Source organism: Pseudopodoces humilis, chromosome 17, assembly GCF_049639895.1.
Source record: "Pseudopodoces humilis isolate 2021_Gansu_Grassland_sample_001 chromosome 17, ASM4963989v1, whole genome shotgun sequence".
NCBI lineage: Eukaryota > Metazoa > Chordata > Aves > Passeriformes > Paridae > Pseudopodoces > Pseudopodoces humilis.
Window position 1 is genome coordinate 16,697,291 of NC_142216.1, and position 14,382 is coordinate 16,711,672.

The window sequence follows — 14,382 nt, forward strand, 5'->3', positions numbered from 1 at the left end:
CCAGCTTTGTCTTCAGATGGATTCATGTGGGAAGGATTTGGGGAAAGTTCAGAGGAGTGCTAGGGTGGAGGACTGTGAGCAGCTGGAGATTTGCTGTGTTAGTACCTCCATGAGGAGACACCCAGATGATTTCCAGAGTGAGAAAGGTTTTATGGGTGTCTTTTTTCTCCTTGAAATGCTGCCATGGCCCATGGCCCTGATGGTTTCACTGTTAGAATGACAGGGTTTGCTTGCCATTGGAGGAATTTGAAGGGGTGGGGGCAGTAAAGGCTAGAGAAGTCTGGGCAGAAGGGATCTCCTCTTCCAGATTGAGTCTGGGAGCAACCAGGGAGGATCTGCTCCTTGTCCCACAGTGGGACATTGGCACATGGGAGTGAGGGACCATACGATTGGTATGCAACTGGGGCCTCAGCTCATGTCATCGGTTTACAGGAGTATTTCCTGGACAGCAGTGGGAGAGGCTCCTCAGGCTGTGGAAAGGCAGCATGGGGAAGAGATCGATGCTCACTTGGATTAGGTGATGCTGGAGAGTTTTGCTGGCTGATGGTTGATGATACATTGTTAGTATTTGAACATCTGCTTTCAGGCCTTATTAACAACAAACACAGGGGAAAAGGTGAGAAGAATTTACACCAGGTCCCCTTCAGAGGACCTTCACGTTGGACAGAAGGGTGCTCTGGGTAGGAGATATTCAAGGAGTGAACAGAAATAGGGGAAATCCATCCTGTGCCCAGTAAGGGACAGCCCTGTGCGTGGGACACATGGTACTGCTGTCCCAGGCTGTGCTCAGGGGTCGGGCTGGGAGCTGGTTAGAGGTGGCTGTCAGCAGCCCCTCTCTGACCTCCACAGCAGAGAAGTAGCTGGTCTGTGGTGTTTAACCTCACTTTGTCCTTTCAGAAAATATTCAATTGCCCTGAAATGAGTTGAGATTTCCATGAAGGCTTTGCATTTGATTTACTTTATAGCTGGAGATTGTTAATGAGGATTTAATTGCTATACTGGGATTCTCCTCAAGAGAAAGGGACGCAACACTCTGTGATGGCATTAATGTGTGTGGAGCTCTGAGTGGGCATAATTTAACCAGTACTTTAACAAAAGTCTGTTGGAGCTACTGCTTCAGAAACACTGCTGGATTTGCCACACTTTTGTTGGCTGAGATCAGAGAGGTGCAGGCTGATAATGCCAGGCTGGTTTTGTCACGTGCAGCAGCCACTGAGCCCATGAGGAAAACTTTGTGGGTCCAAGGAAGTTCTTTGAGCATGTTGCACAAACCAGAGCTGTTTGATGAGAACTTCTGGGTGGTGGATCTCCTGTGCTGTCCCTGTGAGGGTGAAGGGTCAATGGTCACAGCTCAGATAGGCTCAGTGTCTGGTCCAGGCAGGGAAAACCCTTCACCACGGTGGTGTTGTGCCCTGCCTGGGGCTTACCACTGTCTAAGAGGATAAAGAGTGTCCTGGTCCCTGTGCAAGGTGTCTTCCAGCCCCTTACCAACCTGCCCTGTCCCACAGAGCTGTCAGTGGGTGGCTGAGTTCATCCCTGCAGCTGGAGCCCAGAAGTTGGTGTGGTCTTTCCTGCTGAGCAGTTTTGTTCCGTGTCTGCCTTGTTGATGCAAATGCAGCTTCCGTGGCAGGCTCTGACCTGGAGTGCCCCACCAGAGCCCGATGTGCCCCTCTCAGCCAGCACCTGGCTTTTGGCAGCAATGCCCTGGGAGCACAGGCACAGGAAATCTCTGTTTCCTTGTGCTGTCCTTGTGGTGTTTAGCCCAGGATCACCCCCATGGTGCTGGGTCACACAGACAGGTTGGATGAACTTTTTGCAGGTGTGAAGCAGCGGGGCAGCCTCCTCCAGGAGCATGTTTGCAGTTTTAGCACCTGCTCAGGTGTAGCCTACCTGGGATAGGAACTGATCTCTTCAGCTGCAGCTCTTACACATCAGCATGTGTGATATCTGTGCAGTTGAAATTATAACAGCTTCTTGGAGCATGGCTGATCCATCCTCCAATAAATGTCATGAGGTGGGACAAGGGGAGAAGGAAGCAGGCAGGTCAAAAACAATGAAGTTCTGGGTAGGGGTGCTGCCCTAGTTCAGTGACAAGAAGACCCAATTTCTATGTCCCTGGCTTTTGGAGTTGAGGCCTGTCCACTCTCAAGGTATCAAACACTGTGGGTTGTGTCTGCTGCGAGGCTGAGCAGGTATATTCCTATGCAGAATTTCCTGGTGCTGTGCCAAAGGGTGGAAGTTTATACTTAAGATTCACAACAGCTGTTTAAAGTGCCTGTGTCTCGTGCCAGCCATACCACCTGAATGGCCAAGGGATATATATAAAACTTCAATTATTTTTTGAATGTTTGTTGTTATTCATTTGGAGACAGATGAGAGGAGATTCCTCACAAATGATGTAACCTATGTAGACTGTTATTTCCAACAGTGTGAGCTGAAAAATTAGGGAGGAAAAACCAGGTCAAACTGAAACTTTTCTTTTTTTTTTTCTTTTTGAGACAAAGTACTGAGTGAAGTGATTTGGGTTTAGCAGAGACATTTAATTCACTCTATGAAGGATTTCTTTAATTTCTTTAAATACATGTGATTTCATAGAGGGAAAAAAAAGAGAAATAGACATTTCAAAAGTAAAAAACAATTATGTGATGTGTAAAAAAGTCTCCCCTGCCTATTTGTCAGCTGAAACTGATTTGAGCCTCCCACTGAACCTTCAATCCTATGGCAGCTTTCTGTGGAGGCTGCCTCTCTCCACTTGCTGAGGCCCTGGATAGAACATTTTTCTGAAACCCACTGATGGGTGCAGAGCCCAGACCTTCTCCCTGTTCCACCCATTCCTGGTGCCCTCCTTCTGCACCACCCCCGTCCCCCTTTTATCAGAAGCTGAATCCTGGCTGATGGGACCAAAGCTCAGAACACTGTTTCCTTTCTCCCATGGCATTTTAAGCTTGCAGTGCCTGTGTTAAGGTGCCAGCCCAAGGAGATCTACGCTGTGAGCATCCTCCACAGAGTCCCTGTCCCTCAGCAAGGTCTGGCACATACTGGGGGTTTCATGGCCGTCAAGATCTGTGAATTTAATAGTTACTGACACCGACAAGCCAAGCTGTGAGCTCTGGGCTGGTGGTGACCAGTCCTTGACTGTGTTTGTTGTGGGTGGGACTCGTTTCTGCTCAGAAAATTACGGAAAGTTTAGTCCAACCAGTGCAGCATGAAGGTGGCTGACACCTGCCTGGGCAAGGGCTGGTTCCCAGCCTTGGAGTAGACTAAAGGGTAACTGTCTCCACATCCCAGTGGCTGCCAGGCTGCAGGACCCGTGGCTGAGCCACAGGAAGCAAAACTGAGTTATGCTGGGCTTGGAAAACAACCAGTTGAGTTTCCCAAGCCACATCAAACCCATCTAAAGAGAGATGAATTGGTCTGCTCAGGCCTAAAGGATAGAAAACACTGCCTTTGTTTTGAAAAAAACAACCGCAGAGGCCAGGAATAACAGAAGACGTAACTGCACCAAAGCCTCCGATGGGAGTTTCCTCCGGGTTAAGCAGTGCAGGCATCCTGAGGTTCGCGGGGTGTTTTGAGGGATGTCCTGGATACAGGACAGTGTGGCCCAGCTGGGGGAAGCACTGCAGGTGATGCTGATGTTCCCCTTTCCAGCTGAGGCCTTGTTCCTCCCTTGGGATGTGTTTTCAGTGGCTTGTGCAATCCCAGTCTTGGAAGGACCATTTTTGTTCTGCCAAAGAGGAAATTCTGAACCTGCTTTTATCCCGAGTGAATGCAATGAGCTATGGCAATCATGGGGGAAACTTGTAATTGAGAAATTTCACCCCAAAACTTTGCAGCTTGGGGATCCAAAGACATGTACATGGGGTACACCACTATGACTACCCAGGAGAGAGGTGCCGCCAGAAACTCTGGCATGGGTGGAGCAGTGAGGGTGCAGGGAAAGGCTGTCCCAGAGTGTTGTGAGGCTGTACAGAGTCAGCAACCCCTGTGGTGGCTGGTTTGGAGCTGGCTGGGAGCAGAGCCCACGGTGGCCAGCTGGGAGGTGACCATGGCCAGCTGGGAGGTGACCACAGCACAGGCCCAGAGCTGCTGCCAGCCAGAGGGATTTGTGTGTGAGGCTGGAGGGAGTGCCAGGAACCAGAGGGAAGGCAATGGTGTGCAAGGGACAGGCCAAGGCCCAGCCAGCAGGGCCCGAGTTCCTGGGAGGTAGCACATGTTGCTTTGATCAGATGATCGGATTTGCATGAATCAGAATGTAAAAATCTTGGCTGGGGTTTACAAAGGAGTCTAGAGAAATGAGCTGCCTCTTTATCTGTGTATCTGACACAAGCACAGAGTAAAAACCCTTCCACTCCTTGGTGGGACCATTTCCCAAGGAGAGACAGCTATGCAGAGCTTAGATGTTGTTTACAGCCATGGCAGGCTTTTGGGCTGTGATCATCTCTGCTCAAGAGCTTTCAAAAGGATAAAATGAGCCTCCTATTATAAGGACTGAAAATAATCCTAAATGAGTAACACACATGCAGCTTTCACAGGCACACATTTTGGAGCCATTGGAAATGTTGGCACATGCAAACAAACAAAAACACATGTCCCAGGCCTCTGGTTTTCATAGATTTCTGCATGCCATGACATTTGGGGGGGGGGGGGGGTGGCATTGCCAAGAGCTAACGAACCAGATTCCCAGACTTGACTTGCAGAGCTGGCTCAGGGATGCAGGGACAGAGAGGGGAGGCCTTTGGGCTGGGGACAGGCTGGGGACCACAGCACTACAGGAGAACATGCACAGGGTGCCTGCCCATGGGGTACAGGGCAGCAGGGAGGGCTCATCCCCATGGGGCAAGGTGGGCAGTGGGGACGTTCTGGAGAAACGTGTGCGATGGGGAGGCTCTCTAGAGGCAATCTGAGACCAGGGATCTGACACCCAGCTCCTCTGGAAGGCAAAGAAGTGATGGAGAGAAATTGCCTGGAAGCCCACAGCTAATGGCAGTGCCTAAAGCATTCTCTGGAGAGAAGGTCTGGGTGAGTTGCCTGTGTGTGATCCATCTGATCTTAAAGTTGCCATGACAGTGACAATGGCAATCACCGTCAGAGCCAGCACCAGCCTCTGGGGACCCTGAGGGTGAGGGATAGGGACCCTGCATCTGCCCAGAGCTGGCAGAGAGCAGCTGTGCCCTGCAGAGCAGCTGGGTGTTCACACAGCGCGTGTGCACCATCCGTCTGCCTGCCTGCCTGTCTGGATTCCTTGGGAAAGGTAAAACACTGTTTCCTGCAGGGTCAGATATTTTGGAGGGGGAAGAAAGCAATTTGTGGCTGTGTTGTCTGCCTGATCAAAAGTGTTACCGGACTGAGCTACACAATGTGCACTCTTTAAACCAGTCCCAATTAGCCCTTCTTGCTAATGCTGCGTTTCATTCCTGGGAGACTGCACTGGGAGAGCTGTTATGACTTTGTGATTGTGCACATACCTTTATGTGCTTTCATTCTTAATCCCCTTTTTGCAGAAGCCAAAAGGTCTTCCAGCCAAAAAGGAAATCAAAACCTTTTGTTGGCTGCTTCATAAGAATTAAGGGTGGGATGAAGGTTGTAGCAGGATCTTAATTAGCCATTGTAAATAACGAGAGCGGCAGTGCCTGCAACCATATACCACCTTGGGTTGAGATATTGTCAGACCACACAAAGCTAGGTGAATGGGCAGCACAATGGCAGATAAAATTCACCCCTGATAACTGCAAAGCAAGGCATGGCAAGGAATAATTCGAGCTGTGCCTGCACTCTGTCAGGTTCCATGTTAATTGTACTCATTTACACTCACAAAATGAGTGCAATCAGAGCCACTCTGGGGTCTTTTTCCCTCTTCGCTGTTGTGAGAGTAAAACAAAATATGAGGATGGTTAAAGAGAGGGATGTAAAATATTCCCTAATTCCTGTCTGTTCTCAGCATAGGTCCGGAGGAGACCCTTACTAACATGCCGAGCTTCTCTCTGGATATCTGATCTCAAAAGGGGATATAGTGGAAATAATAAGTGTTCAGAGGCTGACAATGAAAATACTTAGAGGCCTGGTGAGGGAATGCTTTATGTAGGTATTGAAAGGACTGTGCCTGCTTCATTTAGAGACAGGAAAGTAATGAATAGTCTAGACTGCAGGGAAAGTAAATTGGGATCTCCCACTCACCTGCTCTCCCAACACAGAGAAATTCAATGAAAGGCAGCAAATGTCAAAACTGCTGAAAGAGAGGGGTTCTTGACTTGGGGAAAATTAACATGTAGCATGGAAATTAGCTTTAAGTTCAGACAGTGGGAGCCTGAAGAGCAGCCTCGGAGGGGCAGGGTGTCGGGCAGCACACCCCCATACAGACTGGTGCTTCACCCATCCCGCCCAGTGAAAACCACTGGGGTTCAACCTTGTTTCATCCACATTGAATAGCTCTGGAGAAAGAATGAAATAACTCCACATGTGCTCTGAGTCTTTGCCCTGTCCTGCATTGCAGAGGCTGTTCTCACACTTCTGTGCTGGCTGAAGGAACAGCAAAGACACTCCATGATGGCCTTGCAGGACACTTGTACAGTCCATCCTTGGTGTTTTCCATCCCAGCAAGAAGCTCCAGAGGCACCTCTTTCCAAGGAGACCTTTGCCCGTGTGGCAACTCTGGTTGCAAACCCTCCCTTGCCTTTTCTCTCAGTGCTTTTTAGATTCCAAGGCCCTTCCTGTATCACAGAGGGACCATCCCATTTGCTCACCGTCGAGACAGCGATGGTGTGGGATGCGGCAGGGACGTATGGCTGTGTGTTGAGTGGAGTTGGGGAGGAGAGCTGTCCTAGCCCTTCACAGGGTGACCCAGACCTTGCCCAGCCCTCACTGCCTTTCACATCAGCCAGCCAGATAACTGAGCACAGTGCAGAAGCTGGGATTACTTGTGTGATCTTGAACATGGCAAGTTTTGCCCTCTTTCACAGCCTGATCTTACAAGCTCCTTGCACATATTCAGGCTGAGATCTTTTGTGGCCTGGGGGATTTGGGTGCTCAAGTTCCATTCATTTGGTACCTTGCAGCCAGATTTCTCCTATGGTTTCAGGAGGAGATCCATGCACACAGCAGGCCCTTTGCTCCGGGGATCTAAATGGCTCCATGGCACAGTTTGCTGGGAAGCAGCACAAACAGCTGCTGGGCAGCAGCTCTGGCTCCAGAGCTCTGGGGCCCTTGGCTCGGTGTCCTCCCCAGGAGCAGCCAGGGCTGGGCTGGGCAGCCTGGCTGTGGGCCCAGCCCTGCTGTGGTACTGTGGGCCCGGCTGTGGCACTGTGGGCCCGGCTGTGGTACTGTGGGTCGGGCTGTGGGTTTGGCTGTGGTGCTGTGGGCCTGGCTCTGGTGCTGTGGGCCCGGCTGTGGTACTGTGGGTCGGGCTGTGGTGCTGTGGGTTTGGCTGTGGTGCTGTGGGTCCGGCTGTGGGTTTGGCTGTGGTGCTGTGGGTCCGGCTGTGGTACTGTGGGTCCGGCTGTGGTACTGTGGGCCCGGCTGTGGTACTGTGGGTCTGGCTGTGGTGCTGTGGGTCCGGCTGTGGGTTTGGCTGTGGTACTGTGGGTCTGGCTGTGGTACTGTGGGCCCGGCTGTGGTGCTGTGGGCCCGGCTCTGGTACTGTGGGCCTGGCTCTGGTGCTGTGGGCCCGGCTGTGGTGCTGTGGGTCCGGCTGTGGTACTGTGGGCCCGGCTGTGGTACTGTGGGTCTGGCTGTGGTGCTGTGGGTCCGGCTGTGGGTTCGGCTGTGGTACTGTGGGTCTGGCTGTGGTACTGTGGGCCCGGCTGTGGTGCTGTGGGCCCGGCTCTGGTACTGTGGGCCTGGCTCTGGTGCTGTGGGCCCGGCTGTGGTACTGTGGGTTTGGCTGTGGGTTTGGCTGTGGTGCTGTGGGTTTGGCTGTGGTGCTGTGGGTTTGGCTGTGGGTTTGGCTGTGGTACTGTGGGCCCGGCTGTGGTGCTGTGGGTCCGGCTGTGGTACTGTGGGCCCGGCTCTGGTGCTGTGGGTCCGGCTGTGGTACTGTGGGCCCGGCTGTGGTACTGTGGGCCCGGCTCTGGTGCTGTGGGCCCGGCTGTGGTGCTGTGGGTCCGGCTGTGGTACTGTGGGCCCGGCTCTGGTGCTGTGGGCCCGGCTGTGGTGCTGTGGGTCCGGCTGTGGTACTGTGGGCCCGGCTCTGGTGCTGTGGGCCCGGCTGTGGTACTGTGGGCCCGGCTCTGGTACTGTGGGCCCGGCTGTGGTACTGTGGGCCCGGCTCTGGTGCTGTGGGCCCGGCTGTGGTACTGTGGGTTTGGCTCTGGTGCTGTGGGTCCGGCTGTGGTGCTGTGGGCCCGGCTGTGGGTTTGGCTGTGGTACTGTGGGTCCGGCTGTGGTACTGCGGGCCCGGCTCTGGTGCTGTGGGCCTGGCTGTGGTGCTGTGGGCCCGGCTGTGGGTTTGGCTGTGGTACTGCGGGCCCGGCTCTGGTGCTGTGGGCCCGGCTGTGGTGCTGTGGGTCCGGCTGTGGTACTGTGGGCCCGGCTCTGGTACTGTGGGCCCGGCTGTGGTACTGTGGGCCCGGCTCTGGTGCTGTGGGCCCGGCTGTGGTACTGTGGGTTTGGCTGTGGTGCTGTGGGTCCGGCTGTGGTGCTGTGGGCCCGGCTGTGGGTTTGGCTGTGGTACTGTGGGTCCGGCTGTGGTACTGCGGGCCCGGCTCTGGTGCTGTGGGCCTGGCTGTGGTGCTGTGGGCCCGGCTGTGGTACTGTGGGCCCGGCTGTGGTACTGTGGGTCCTGCTGTGGTGCTGCCAGAAGACGCTGCCGTGGGTGGTCTGAACGCGGCCCAAGGTGCCCTAATCTCCCATCTGCTGCAGCCGCCAAGTGATTCAGGGCTGGATGTTTGCTTCGTACCTGCGCAAGGTGTGAGCCCAGAGTGCAGCCTGCTCGTGAGAGAGCACAGTGAGGGCACAGCCTCACTCTTTCCAGGTGGCTCCTCCAAACACGGGGTGGCCTCATTCGGGCGCTGGGGACCACCTGCCACCAGCTGAGCCACAAGGCTAGCAAAGCCCTTCTCCCACTCAGGGCATCCTTCCCCAAGTGCATGGAGCAAGCCAGATCCCACAGGCAGCTCCCAGCCGCCTCGGGAGGCAGGGATCGCCTTCAGGAAGTGACTGTCTTGGCAAATAAACCAAAACCCCGCCCTTGGGTGGAATTCGTGACATGTAAATTTATAGGTGACTTCTGTGTAGCGAGGGAGCAGTGATGGAGCGAATGCCTTATGGTTGTGCTTCGTTAAACACCTTTCCACTCAAGCCAAGAGGTTCCTACACCAGACCAGCAATCAAATCCTCTCCTGGCAGCCTCACAGCCACAGGGAAAAGGGACACAGACAAAAACCTCCAAAGTAGGTTTGGCACTGAGCACAGGGGAGCAATGGCTCCTGAAGCAGCCCTGCTGGTACGGTCTGTCCTGCTCAAAGAGGTCAGAAAATCATTGCTCCAGGAGAAATTACCCAAAGTCCTTGAAAAAGGCAGAAAAAATGGATCAAAGGAGTGCTCAGGATGAAAGATTAAAAGTCATTTCGTTTCCAGAGAAGCTGTGGTGGGTGCAGGTGAAAATGTGTCTGTGGCTGGAGGCTAGAGTATCAGGGGAGGGCTGTGCCTCTGTCTGCTGGCAAGTATCTGAACTAGAGCATTTAGTTCCATTATCTCCTTTTGGGGGTGCACTATCAGCTTCACATCTGCCGTGCAACTTCTCTGCTGTTTGAAAGGTGGAGCTGGTTCCTGACCGGGAAGCGCATCCTTCCGGAGGGACCAGGGACACTGCTGGAGATGCGCTGGGACCATGGAGGGGACAGTGTGAGCACCCACCTGCACGGAGAGAGTGCAGGGCCTCCGCTGGGGTCCCTTGCTCTGCTGTATCTCAAACACATGCATTCGGTGTCCTGCACGGATATCAGGGGTAAATTGAGTCGATTATCTCCCACCATCTCTGTTGAAAGTGGTACTTAATCCTTTCCTTTAAACCTTTTATCTGACATTAAATGGTCATTTGTTTAAAAGAAAAAAAGTTAAGCTGACTCACTTTCCAGCTGGAAAAACCTTTATAATTGCAGTAAAAATGCACGGAGGGCATGTACTGATAACATTGTTTTAGGGAACAAACAAAAACCACCATCAGTTTTGTATTCATTATTTTTCTGGGCAAATGAATTAAACAAACAGGATCACTGGTTTGTAACTTGTGGGCACATTACTGTGTTTACTATTAGACCTTCCTGGAAATTGCCCGAGTTAGAAGAAACATTTAACTTATAACCAATATACATTTCTGGTGGGAATCTTTCCCGGTCAGAAATAATAAGGAAGTCTTTAGGCTGATGAGGAGGAATTCAGATTCATCTCCCCAGTATTTTCAGCCAAACCCAGGAACCCAAGGCCCTGCTGCTCTGGGAGTGAGGAGGGATGCTGCTGGGGATCCAGGAGAAAGCAGGAGACCTGACTCACCTGCCTGTCCTGCTCCATGTATTCATCAGCTGTTTGCATCCTTATGGAACGAGTCTTTGCTCACCTACACCTACAACCAACACCTACACCTGTAGGTACACACTGTAGCACCCTGGAGGAACTCAGGTTTTCTCCCAGGGCTTCTCTGGCTGGGATGTGTCACAGAATCATAGATTGGTTCAGTTTTTAAAGCTCATCCAGTGCCACCCCTGCCATGGCAGGGACACCTCCCACTGTCCCAGGCTGCTCTAAGCCCTGTCCCACCTGGCCTTGGGCACTGCCAGGGATCCAGGGGCAGCCACAACTGCTCTGGGCACCCTGTGCCAGGGCCTGCCCACCCTGCCAGGGAAGAATTTCCTCTTGCTATCCAATCTAACCCTGCCCTCTGGCAATGGGAAGCTGTTCAAAGGAACAGGCAGGGAGCAAGACTTGGTGGGAGCTGCTGGGAGAGTCAGTTCTCCTTTCTGCTCTGACCATGGTGTGACCCAGGCAAGGACAGGGGTGCAGCTGGGGCCCTAGAGGATCTCCCACCCCACTGTGCCCCAGTGACCACCTGCCCTGGGCACACAGGGACACCCTCACTTGTGCCTGATCCTGGCACCACCAAGTGCCAGGGGATACCAAGGCCATGCTGAGCCTGGGGCTGGATTGGGATGATTGAACAGGGGCTAAACATTATATCAGGAATCAGCTAGGGGTCTAGTGAAATATGACTGGGAACTTTGTCTCTTGTGCCTTGGAAAGTACAGCTAAAGGAAAAGGATTATGTTTTGTATTTTTTAACCTTTTTTAAAATTTTTTTCTTGGAAAGCTCTTTGTCTTTTTTCAGCCTAGAAACAAAATCTAGAAATATTAAAATGTGAAAAGAATGCATTTCAGGTCCCAGGTTTTCTGTTTTTGACAAAAATACAGGCTTCCTTCAGTGCAAAAATTTTGCTTACCTGTGAATGTGTGGAGATTTCCAGTCAGCTCTGGCATTGATTATTCAGTTCATAAGATTTGAAATGGCAATGCTGAATTTTCCCACAGTTAACAGTGCAGTGCCAGGCCCTCTCCTCCCAGCCCCAGCACTGTGTCACCCATGGCAGGGCAGCACTGAGCCAGAGCAGGGCACGAGGGAGGAGGTCAGCTGCCGGGTGAATCAGGGCTGTGTTGACATGGCCAGTCCAGCTCTTGCCATCCAAGCGTTTGTGAGCAGTTTGTATCCAAAGCCCCAGAGCAAGGTGTGCTGTGACCTCCATCCCAGGATCCTCCAGCTCAGTGCTGGAGGCATTACCTCCAGGAAGCAATCCTGCTCCTTGTTTGATTTACTACTAAATTATAGATCATGTGGTCCATGAGCCACTGCATTGGTGCTGCTGAATTTCCATGGGGGGATGAAGTTCCCCCTCCTCCTCCAAGTTTCTCTTGTGGCTGTGGGAGCTCAGCTGTGCCCTGCTGATTCCAGGGAAGGTTTGTCACCAGGTAAGTGGATGGAAACTGACTCCAGCCTTTAGGCTCAGCTCTGTTTTCATGTGTGGACGCTTCACTCACAAGCCCGGCTGTGGCTGCCCCGTTAACTCTGGGCGAGTGTGTTGTTTGCACTTGTTTGAGCATTTTGCTTGTGCTGGCAGGGAGCCCTCCCTGCCTCGCTACCTGCTCTGCTGCGTTTGCTATGGCCGGGGGGCTGGCAGGACCAAAGGCTCGTGGAGCTCCCTGTGTGTCCCAGGAACTCAGTCCTGCCAGGCTTTTGTGGCAGTAACAGCAACAGAGCAGAAGAGCCACGAGGGCAGGAGTGAGCGCGGCGCCCAGCCCTGCTGTTGCTGCTGCCCTTGGCTGCCAAGCTCTCCATGTCGGACCGGGGCTTATTGAGGCTGTACTTTCTCGGGCTGGAGCTTTGTCCAGCATTCCACACACTGTGGGCTTTGCACGAGAAAAGTCATGGTGACCGAAGGGCAGGACAAAGCCCGGCAGAAACGATGAGGAGCAGGAGCCCCTTCCCTGTGCACAAGAGCTGCTGTGAGAGGCTCCTGTTTGCATAACGAAGAGCTCGGCTTTTGCTGTCTGCCTGACTCATTTATGCTTTTCTGCAGCTCCGAGCCCCAATCCAGCCAGACTTGACATTAGCAGATGCCAAATGAATATTTGCACAAATGTTCACCAGCAAGTTTTTGTGCCGCTCCCTCCCTCAAGGTGGCAAGTGTGGGTGTGGAGAGCTGCCCTGCCCCTGTTTGCGAACATGTCCCTTTGAACTCCCTGGCGGGGAGGGTGAAAGAGAGGGGAAAAGGTTTTCCAAGTGAGAAAATAAAAATAATTAATAAAAAAGTCATCTGAACAGGTTCCAGCCTGTGTTATTTTGTTGTTAACCCAGAAACCTGTGGATACTGAAATCTGGGAAAGGAGTGGAGGAATGGAAAGGGCCTCACTAAGAGCGGGAATGTGGTGAGAAAGAAAGCAATGCTGAAAAAGCCTCAAATCATGACTTTGCTTTGTTGATACCAAAATTAGACACACACAAATTAGCTAGGAAATATCCTGTTTCTTTCAGGGTGTTGGGGGAGGAGGAGGAGGTATTAACCTTAGAAAGGGAGCTCTCTGGCCACCCCAGGGAGGGTGGGAAGTAAGTGCTGGGTGATGTGTTGACTTTAATGCAGGAAAGGAGCTGCTGCCGGCAGTAGCACTAATCCTGCATCTGCCCTTTGGGCTGCAGCTGCTAACATCCTCCTTTGTCTCCCCATTCCAAGGGGTGCCCACACACTGTCCTTGGCTGGGCAGGGCAGAGAGGGCCAGCTGGGGAGGGGTTTGCAGCTGAGGAACCCAAACCTACTCACCTGGAGGCTGCCTGTGCTGGGTGTGCTTTGCCACACACAGGGAATCGCAAGGATTTGGGGATGGCTCCCATGGGAGCAGGTCAGACTCTTCCCCTTCCCACAGTCCCTCAGAGGCTCAGGTGGGAGGCAGGATCCAGCCACCTTTCCCAGACCTCCTGAGTCTCCAGCTGGGTTTGCCACGAGCCTGGGAGTGGGAGCGGCAGCAGAACGCCTGAGGATGGAAGAGTTAAGCACACCCTGGCAGAGCTCCCCTGCCTCCCCTCCCCAAGCTCATCTAGCAGATGGGGGAAATACTAATTATCCCCGAGCGACTGGTAGCTGTGGTGAGGGTGATGCTGTCCTGGAGCTGTGCCACGCCGCTCAGCACGAGGCAGCGCTGCCGAGGGAGCGGGTGAACCCGTCCGGGGTGGCCCGGGGGATGTGGTGGCACCAGCCTGGCAAGAGGGTGCTGCAGCAAACCCCGTGTTTGGGAATCAAAGCAAGGGCTGGAAATAGGCTTGGCTTTTCCCATCTTGCCGTACCCTTGCTTCTGGCACACTGATATCCCTAATTGCTCCCAGGACTTCCCAAAATAACACATAGTTTTTAACTGCTGCAGTTCATCCTTGCAGGTAACTGGAAAGCTGCTGTGGTAGAGACTGTTTTGTTAAAAAACAGTCAAAAAACAAAAATCCATGGATTAAGCATGTCTGAGATGCCAAAGGTGCCTTGTCAGCAGGCAGCTTGTCCCTGGGGTTTGCAGGGTGGAGAGACAGGTTCCGGTTCTGTCTTTGGAGTGAGGGTCTGTGTATCTGCCCCTCCCTTCTCCCCCAGCTCCCTGCCACCGCCCCAGGCTCTGCAGATGAAAGCTGCGTTCCAAACAAAGCATTATTGATTATTATCCCCTCGAATTTCAGAGCGGGCTTGCATTTCATGTACACGCCACAGTCCATGGGCTTGCTGGAATAAATAACACATGGGAGCTTGTTCATATGCCGAGTCAATAGGGAGCTGTCGGCTTTCATGCGATTTCACACATTTTTTCAGCTAGCTCAGCAATCCAAATGCAAAAATCCAGCAAACAGGGACATCGTGTTTATTTCTGACA